This window comes from Camelus dromedarius, chromosome 7, assembly GCF_036321535.1.
Source record: "Camelus dromedarius isolate mCamDro1 chromosome 7, mCamDro1.pat, whole genome shotgun sequence".
Taxonomy (NCBI): Eukaryota; Metazoa; Chordata; class Mammalia; order Artiodactyla; family Camelidae; genus Camelus; species Camelus dromedarius.
In genome coordinates, this window is record NC_087442.1 from 81,564,151 (window position 1) to 81,572,517 (window position 8,367).

Here is an 8,367-nt window from a genome sequence, read left to right on the forward strand (position 1 = left end):
GGTGGTCATCCGGGGAGGTTTCATTGAATCTAAGAGATGGGGAGGAGATGGGAAGGGATGTGTGTGTGCCCGTGTGGGCGCGTTTGTGCGTGTGTACCTGTGTGGTGGGGGTGTTCCAAAGAAGGTTTTAAACAGAAGAAAACATAGATGCAGAGGCCTGTGCCTTCAGGGTAGCTGGCGTATAGAAGTCAGAAGTCTTGGAGATGACACTGGAAACACGGTGGCCTTGCAGAAACCTTCTTGATGTGTCCTGGTTGTGGTTACCGTGCGATATTTCGTGATCTTCTTCCCAGCCCAGATTTCACATCCCTTTTGGAGAGTGGGCTTACAAACCTGCTGCCATCTGACCTAGCCCTATCCAGTTTCTTCTCCTACCTTCTCTGATGATGCAATCCAGGTAGAATGCCAAGTGTACCCCCCCTGCCTCCTGCCACTTCCTCAAGTTCACGCCGGTGCGGTACTGTGACTAGCCAGTTATAGAGTCAGACAAGCTGAGAATCAAATCCTGGCTTGACTGCTTAATAGATCTGTGAATTTGAATCAGTCTCTTGACCTTTTAAAGCTTTGGTCACTGACATGCAGAAGGTTTGATATGAGGAATAAAGGAGATGATTTCTATGAAAAGCTGAGCCCACTGCCTTGCACATAGTGAGGTGCTCAAGAAATATGCCAACGAGCAATCAGCACATCCTGATCCAAGACCCGGGCTGGTGCTTCGTAGGGCTCTGCCCCATCAGGAGTGAGTTTCCTCAAAGTTTTCCCTCTGATTCAACTGTAAAAGCAACCTCCTTCCTCTCCTCAGGTTTGTGAGATACAGTCTTGTTAAAATCTGTAAAAAACAAAGTCTAATGTATAGGTGGCCTCTTGGAAAAGATGAGAATTCCAAAGATGGTTAAGATCCAATACAGTGAACAAATATATAGCATTATAATCAAGGCAGAGCTGGATGAAGTCTTAACTCTGCCAATCACTAGTTGTTTGACGTCAGGTAAATCATTTAAAGGATCTGAGTTTCCTTCTTTGTGGAATGGAGAAAAGGAACCATTTAATAAACGAAAGAATGTAAGAATATCTGGCCCATGAGTAAGTGGGTGTTATCATTTTAACTTATGAGAGTTTCAAGTTCAATGTCTAGGTTAAGCATGCGCACAGATGAGTTAGAGCAAACAAACTACATTCAAATCCTAACTCTCCTACCAGGCACTGCGTGACATCTGGTAAGTTCCTTAGCTTTCCTGGACTTCAGTTTCTTCACCTCCAAATCTCACAGAATCATATCCGCCTTCCAAGGCTGTTAGGAGATGATGTATGTTAAGTGCATAGTAAACAGCCAATCGTGGCAGCTGTTCTATTGCTTTTATTATTGTTGTTGGTGTTACTCTTGTTATTTGTTACTGTTGGATGGGTGGAAGGGAAGCAAACAGAGAGAGAGAGCAGAAAAAAAAAATACAAGCAGAAGCCAAAAACCTAGACTGCAATAAATGAAGAGGCAGCTTTAATGTAAGAAAGAGTTTGGATCTGAAAACTGATAAAGTTGAGGAGATTGGAAGAAGTCAGATTGAAAATTGAACTCAGGGAGCCATCCTAGCCCCAACCCATCCATATAATGTCAGAACCTTCCTAGAGATTTTCAAGGAAGGGACGTCCAACGTCTTTCTTAGTCACTCATCTCATTTCTTACAACGTCTGGGATTTGGGGGTTTTCTTCTCTTGTTGTCATAGTCTAATTATTTGCCCCCAGTTTTATTGAGATAAATTGACATATAAAACCTTGGACAAGTTTAAGGTGTAAGCATAGTGATTTTATATATGTGCATATTGTGGAATGATTCCTGCAATACATTTCATGGACGTCCATCACCTCATTGCCCGATTCTTCATCTGCTTCGGTGCACGTGGAGAAGAGTCACTAAACACATTGTATCTTTTCAAATATTATATCCATTTTATATTATTGCCTATTTTTAATAGCTATATTACGGCTCCATGGGGCAAGGCGAACTGACTTTTTTGAGTAACTCTGCCCCAGTAATAATCACGATGACAGAGCATGCCCACCTGTTGTCAGGCACCCCACACAGTAGGGCTGATTTCCATGTTTTAATTTGCATATGAGAACTTCATTTTAAAAGGGGGATAATGGGGTCAGGGGTGTGGAGGGATTAAACTAGGAGTTCAGAATTTGCAAATACACACTACTGTATATAAAATAGATAAACAACAAAGTTCTACTGTGTAACTCAGGAAACTATATTCATTATCTTGTAATAACCTACAATGAAAAAGGATATGAAAAGACATATATGTATGTATCCCCACTGAAACAGTATGCTGTACACCAGAAATTAACACAACATTGTAAACAGACTATACTTCAATAAAAAAAGTTAATTCAAGAAAGTTTAAAAAAAAGGAAAAAAAATTTTTTAAGTTTTCCAGTAAGAAGAGAGGGAGATAAATCAGAAAATAGGAACTCTAGAAGTTCGTGTTTGTTTAAGGTAGTAACATAACAATATATTAGATAATTATAACATACAGATATTGGAAATGGATGACAGTAAAGTCATAAAAGACAAAAAAAATTTTTTTTAATAAAAAGGTGAAACATCCTCTCATTTTTCATGACCATGAGGGGACAGAGGCAACGCACAACTTCAGTTTGTCTGCATCATTAGCAAAGCTCTTCGTCCATTACTAGGAGGAATTTCCCATGGGGCGCCTGTGGTTACCAGTCAGCATCCCCATTGAAGAGGGCTCCTGAAGGTGTGTAAACAGGGATAATAAACTCATTTACTACAGATATTTCTTCATCTGATCATTTTTTCTCTCCTTCTCCCTGCTTACAGTGGATGCTTACCATACGTTTGTCTCAATTAGACTCGACTGGACTTGAAGAAGGAAAAAAATCAGGCTATTAATGGAAAGAGGACTGAAATGGATCTCATTCTCAAATGCAGTATGTACCATAGACTGTTAATTTGTGAGAAAAAAATCTGCCCACCATTTACACAGATATTCACATGAAAGCCCATTTTCAGCTTATGATTAAAAGGAAATGAAACCAATAGCTGTCAGTCTCCAAGAGGCTCTCTCATAAGGAGCAGAGTTCCTGCAAAATGATAGGCAACTCTTTGCATCTAAGGGAAAGTCTGCGATGAGGATGGAAAACACACAAGCCCGCGAAGACAGAGCTCCAGGAGCAAAGAGCAAAGCAGAAGACATGGTGCTTTCGACACCATCAGACTCAGCTCTGCACGCGGAACACGCACATCCTCTTCACCTCCACATGGATATGGGCTCTCGCTTTTTTTTTCTTGAAACATACTCGAGTCAGTTTTGGTTTCCTTTTTGCTTAAAAATATTTTATTTTCTTTTTACATATACTTATTTTTATTTTATTTATCATTATTTTTTATTTTTCCCCCTTAATGGAGGTACTGGGGATTGAACCCAGGACCTTGTCCACGCCAAGCACGTGCTCTACCACTGAGCTATACCCCCAGCCCTCTCCTTTTTGACTTTTGCTAAAGACATGTCTACAGAGAATGATCTCTTTGCCACGATGTAAACAGAGCAGAGAGCAGTGTGGGCTGAGACGGATGGATGTAGTCATGACCCCCTTGTCCACCAAGAAGCTGCATCTGAGATTTCTGTTTGTACAAACTGAGTTTAAAAAGCACCAGGGCAGAGGAAGACTTGCAATGATGCCTTGTGTGTTCCCCCTCCAACTGGTCTTTCCATCATGAACACCCTGGCAAACATAATTCCAGCTCCAATCCCACAGTTTTCATTATGATCCCTCATCTAAGGTATTTAGTTCTTTCCAGAATAAGGCGTTGGGAATACGTTGAAAAGAAGACCCAAGATGGCAGACTGAACCATCATTGGAACCTAAAGTTTTCAATACAAACAAACACAACAAACTGACTAAGTGCTTTAAAATACATCTTGTGGACTGGGAACCAGAGGTCAAAGCCCCAGAAGGAAACAGGGAATCCACAGCATTCTTCATTCCCATCTGTAGGTAACCACGTCTATGCATTTAGAACTTACTAAAAAATTCTTCACCAAGAAACAAGAAAGTCCAGTTACATCTGCTCGTTTTCCTCTTTCTTCCACAAAAATATAACACACACCTAGTCTTTGGATGTCACAAACGACGCTAAAGTGAATAATCTCGCTCATATGCCATGAAATGCATACGGAGGGGCATAACTAGCAGACAGATTCTCAGAAGCGGGGTCACTGAGTCAAAGAGAAGTAGATTTTAAATTTTAGGAACTATTGGCAATTTTCCTTCCGTAGTGGTTATTCCATTGTACAATTCCATCTGCAGCGCATCTCATTTAAATTGGCATAGGTCCTTTGGAGGAAATTTTGTGGTCATCTAATAAAAATGAGTATTTATAATAGTTCAACTTCTAGAAGTGTTCAAATATGAGCATGAGACGTGTAAAATGATCTTCACTGATGCATGATTTGTAATCATGTTCATCTGTGTGGAAAGAATAAATGAAATATGAACTGATCCATCGCAGTTAAAAGAAATGGATTAGAGAGGCTGATATCAACAAGGCTCGGCCAATGCGTGATGCTGAGTGAACAAACTTAAGTTGCCCAATTGTACATATGACATCGTACTATTCGTGAGACTTTTAAAAATACACACAAAGAAATCTATAAACTGTTTATGTATATAAATGTTTATACTTAAATATGTAAGTATGAAAAAAAAAGATGAAAAATCCACATCTGAGACTTGTGGCCTGGCTGGAGGCCCTCTCTGGAAGGGATGTGGAAATTAGCACATAGTAAGAACTTGATAAAATGTATTATTATTATGGTTTTACTGTTAGAAATAAAGACAAAACATTACCAGTTGTTAATCATGGGTTGGTAATATGAATACTTGTTATATTATTTTGTCCTTTCCTGCGTATGTCATATTTTAAAATATTTATTAAAGAGAGATTATGAATGAGACCCTGAATTCCAGTTAAGATGAGTAGTGATTGCTGGCCAAACATTGCTTGCTCAAGATTTCCACTCCCTTCTTCCCTCCCTCCCTCCTTCCCTTCCTTCCTTCCTTTCTTTCATCTTTCCTTTTTTTTTTTTGGCCATTAAATGAACATGAGAATCTCAAAGCACAAATAAAATTGCCTGGTGTAAGGCAGGCTAGATTCCAAATGAATCAAATGGTTTTTTTGTTGTTGTTGTTGTTTTTGTTGTTGTTTTTTAGCCTTCCATCACCCAATCCACTTTGGGTCAAATTCAGTAAGGACGGAGCTTAATGAGCAGTCACGCTTCAGTCTCTAGATGGCCACCTATGTTTTGGACAGGAAGAGGAGAGACACATCTTGAATGGAAAGCTGATCTCTTTTCAACATACTTATTTTCTCTGAAAAAAAAAAAAAAAAAAAGGATAACCCAGGCTTGCTTTCTGTGACGGAAATGATGAGTAAATGAAACCCTGGTTTTTGAACTACTGACTCTTTGGAGTTTTGTTTCTGGAAACCAAAGGAACAAAACCATATAATAAACCACAGAAACCATCCAAGATTAATAATTCATAGTCCAGAAGGCAGGCTGAGGACCCATCACAGTCCTGGGCACCTTACAGCCTGGACTTCATTTCATCCGCTGTGAGACGGGCTTTCTCTCAATCCCACATCCCAGAAGAGGGATGTGGCTCAGATCAGGCAGCTAGAAAAAGCAGAGCCAGGCTGGGAACCCAGATGTGGCCGACATCTCAGCTCTGTATCTTCTCCCTCACCCACAACCACATCAGGGAGCGACCCACACCCCTCCCTGCCCGTCCTGTGGTGCCGAGAAGCACCTGTGAGCATCTTCATGCTGGAGGGTGCGAGGAGTCTCGTCCTCAGTCAGAGAATGCCTTTTCTTTCTTTCTTTCTTTCTTTCTTTTTTTTTTTCTTTTCCAGAAGGCATAAGTAAGCTTAAGGTTTTTCTCTTCTGAAAAACCACAAGAAGCAAAATAAATCTGGGATCAGAGCATCTCCATGGCTTCAGGGAGGGCACTGGCTATGCCCAGGGTAGGTCCCGGCTCCAGGCCAAGGAGTAACCAGTTGCAGCTGCAGGGGCCCCTTAGGAGAGGGCAGGGCGGGACAGACACTCAGACCCACAGCTGCTCAGGGGCTGGGGGAGCCCCCACTCGGCCAGGGGACCCGCCTGGCCAGAGGCAGCTGGATCATGTGTGGTTCCTAAGAGGCCAGGTGCCCTGCCCAGCCTCCAGAGAGAAGTGGTGACAGAAGTGCCTTAAAATAAAGCAGGGACAAGCAAATGTGCCTCCAGGACAACGTCACAGCCTTGCTCCCTGCCTGGCTCCTTTTCTGAAGAGCACTGTCCTGTGAGCTAGTTCTCGGGCACAGAACCAAAAGCGCAGTGAGTCATGATGAAACAAGGGGATCAGGGACCACAGTAGCCAACTCCACACACCACCTTCCACTCTCCTCCCAGCCTTGCTCTTCCTCACACGTGGGTCCTCCTGGAGGGCACGAGTCATGCCGTCCTCACCGCAGACCCCCCTGAATGACCAGCAGAATGCAGAGGGGCAGCAGGCTCCCTGCTGCTGTCTGAAGAAACACCCATCCAATGACTTCACTCTAACAGATGGTGCCGAGTGTCCAAGGGTCAAGGCCATTTCGCTGAGAGAGGTCTTGTGACTTAAAATGGGACTGCTTTTCCTTAGGAACCAATGGAAAATAAGTCTCTGTGGGAGCAGCAGAACCAAGGATAATGGCCAAAGAGCACATGAAAGGATGCTCAGCATTACTAACCACTGGGGAAATGCAAACCAAAACCACAATGTGATTTTTACCTCACATCTGTGAGAATGGCGATCATCAATACGACAAGAGATAAAGGATGGCAAGGATGTGGAGAAACTGGAACCCTTGTACGCTGTTGGTGGGAATGTAAATTGGGCAGCCACGATGGAAAACAGTGTGGAGGTTCCCTCTAAAGATTAAACATCGACTTACTGTATGATCCAGGAAAGCTGCTTCTGGGTATGAAATTGAAAGTAATGAAATTCCTATCTCAAAAAGATATTTTTACCCCCATGTTCATTGCAAAATTATTCACAACAGCCAAAACATGGAAACAACCTAAGTGTCTATTGATGGTGAATGGATAAAGAATATATATATTAGAAAGAATTTATACATATGCCTCAAAAGAAAAGGAAATCTTGATCTTGATCTGTATGACTGTATGGATGAACCTGGAAGACATTATGCTAAGTGAAATAAACCAGTCACGGAAGGACAGACGCTGTATGATTCCAATTGTATGAGGTATCTAAAATCATCAAATTCATAGACACAGAGTAGAGTGGTGGTTTCTGGGGTTGGATGGGGGGGTAAACGGGGGCTGCCTTTCAACTAGTATAAAGTTTCAGTTACGCAAGATGAAGACGTTCTAGAGATCGGCTGTACAAGGTGGTACCTGTGGTTAACACTGTATTGTAAGTCTAAAAATTTGTTGAAAGAGTAGATCTCATTGTAAGTGTTCTTTCTGCACTTAAAAAAAAAAAGACAGGTAGGTGGGAAATCAACTGGTCATCATTCTATGCTATTCTAGACCGCAATATACACGATAGTAGAAAAATGGGCACTTCCAAGAGGTAAATCTTGTGACAGCTTCAAATTAAAGAGATTCTCACCCAAAATTTGATAGAAGTGGCCACGTTTCTGTGTTTGGTATTTAATGGACTCACTCTGTTTTGCACTAACGCTTTATATGTATTTATAAATTGAGATACCCATGGCTGCAGGAGGTCATATCATATTTTATCATGGAAGCCATGAGGCTCTGTTAATCAAGAAATTTCAACGGAGCATTTACTGTGTTCCACGCACTGGGTGCATGTGCAGGTGCTGGAGATACGGCCACACGTAGACCACATTATGAGGCGTGGGTCTGAGGTAGAGGAGACAGACACATATGGCTTCATGAAGGAGCAGAGACCTGATGGAGTAAAACAGTGGGTCTCATGAAGCTCTGAGGGGAAATCATTCCAGGCAGAAGGACTGACACCCACAAAGATCCTGAAATGGGAATGTACCTGGCCCAATGGGAGGGCAGGTAAGGATGACAAGTGTGGATTGTGGTAAAACATTTTCATTTTATACCAAGAGTAATGAGAAGCCATTGAGCTGGTTGTAAACAGGAGATATTTTCTGGTTTATATTTTAGAATGCAGTAGAGGGAGGCAGTGGCCAACCATACATTTATCATCATTCTTTTATTTATGAATTCATTCAATAAATATGTATTGAGCACTGTCAATGTACTCGGCCATCAACTAGCTGGAAACAGAACAAATCGAATGGCTTCTGTGGTCCAATT

At 41.7% G+C, this 8,367-nt stretch overlaps 1 non-coding gene across 1 annotated transcript; it reads right to left on the reverse strand.

The window, feature by feature from the left end:
• Nucleotides 1-3,429: 3,429 nt before the first annotated feature.
• TRNAA-GGC (transfer RNA alanine (anticodon GGC)) lies at nt 3,430-3,501 on the reverse strand. The gene has a single exon. It is a non-coding gene; the product is annotated as a tRNA-Ala (tRNA).
• Between the last annotated feature and the right edge of the window lie 4,866 nt (nt 3,502-8,367).